Raw genomic sequence first — 1,852 nt, forward strand, 5'->3', positions numbered from 1 at the left:
GTTTCTTTACAATGGATATAGATTGTAAATAATTGGGGTTTTGAATAATGTTCTGTGTTTAATCTTGCAAAGGCCTATAAAGAGCATTGCCTTTCTAGGCAACCAAACCAAAGGCAAGAGGTTGCCCTGCTGGAAACCATGTTTGACTCCTTTATCATTGAAATTGTGTCCCAATGCAAGTAAGGATTCATGGTGGCACAAAGGTTAAGCACTTATCTGCTAGCCAAAAAGTTGGTGGTTCAACCCCACCAGTTGTTCTGCTGGAGAAGGACATGGCCATTTGCCACCATAAAGATTACAGCTGTGCTTGCTTCAGCAGCACATATACTAAAATTGGAATGATACAGAGAAGATTAACATGGCATAACACAGGGATAGTCAATACAACTGGACTAAAACAAAAGCAAAGAAGTTTCCTGAATACAACCAAAAGCTTCAAAGGCCAGCGTAGCAGGGACAGGGGTCTAGGGACCATGGTTTCTGGGAACATCTAGGTCAATTGGCATAACAAAACGTATTAAGAAAATGTTCTGCATTCCACTTTGTGAGAGGTATCTGTGGTCTTAAACACTAGCAAGCAGCCACCTAAGATGCATAAATTTGTCTCAATGCACCTGGAGCAAAGGGGAATGAAGAACACCAAAGACACAAGGTAAATATGAGCCCAAGAGACAGAAAGAGTCACATAAACCAGAGACTCCATCAGCCTGAGACCCAAAGAACTAGACGGTGCCTGACTACCACCAATCACTGCCCTGGCAGGGAACACAACAAAGAATCCGTAATGAAGCAGGAGAACAGTGGGATGCAGATCTTAAATAAAAAGACCAGGCTTAATGGTCTGACTGAGACTGGAGGGATCCTGATGATCATGGTCCCCAGACCCTTTGATAGCCCAGGATTGGAACCATTCCCAAAATCAACTCTATGGACAGGGCTTGGCCTAGACTATAAGATAGACCGTGATGTTGGTGAGGAGTGAACTTCGTGGTCAAGTAGACCCATGAGACTATGTGGGGGACTCCTGTCTGGTGATGAAATGAGAAGGAAGAGGGGGACAAGAGCTGACTGAATCGACACAGGAAATATAGGGTGGAGAGGAACAGTGTGCTGTCTCATTAAGGGGAGAGCATCTGGGAGTGCACGGCAGGTGTGTATGGCTTTTTGTATGAGAGACTGACTTGATTTATGAGGTTTCACCTAAAGCACAATAAATAAATTAAAAAAATAAAAGATTACAGCTTAGGAAACCCTATGGGGAAGTTCTACTCTGTCATATAGGGTCACCATGAGTCAGAATCTTGACCACACATAAACAACAATGATAATGTATATCTATGTTTATTGGCATTAAGAGACGATCAGAGTATGTTTTGAATTTAAAAAACAGGTTTTATACACACATATGCATATTCTCATTCTGTTAAATTAGTTATTCATTCATGTATGTGCATATGCTAATAAATGAGTCTGGAATGACATATTTTGGAAGGTTAAATTTTGGAAGGTTAACAGAGTATAATTTTTGATAAGTTTATTATTTTTGCTTATTTGTATTTCTCATTTTCTTAAATAAATGTATTTACTTGCAAAATTAAAAAACAAGCCTTATGAATACTGCATCCTATGTCTTAGACACTTACACTTATGTAGAACTATAAAGAGGAGGTCAAGATTGATCTGACTGGCAGACTATTTACAATGGTGAGTTATCTGATAATTAATAGTGTTTTTGTTAGATTGTTTTGGCCTGAAATACAAAGATAGGATGGAGAAGGCAGAACTCATTTTCACATTTTTCCCTGAGTTCCTTTAACACATGTGGCTCAGCTAATCAGTAAGAGCAGCTTTC

At 39.5% G+C, this 1,852-nt stretch overlaps 1 pseudogene; it reads left to right on the forward strand.

Annotated features, from left to right (window-relative positions):
• Positions 1–303: 303 nt before the first annotated feature.
• On the forward strand, positions 304–363 carry LOC126077633 (uncharacterized; annotated as a pseudogene).
• Positions 364–1,852: the final 1,489 nt, after the last annotated feature.

Source organism: Elephas maximus, chromosome 5 (assembly GCF_024166365.1).
Source record: "Elephas maximus indicus isolate mEleMax1 chromosome 5, mEleMax1 primary haplotype, whole genome shotgun sequence".
Lineage (NCBI taxonomy): Eukaryota > Metazoa > Chordata > Mammalia > Proboscidea > Elephantidae > Elephas > Elephas maximus.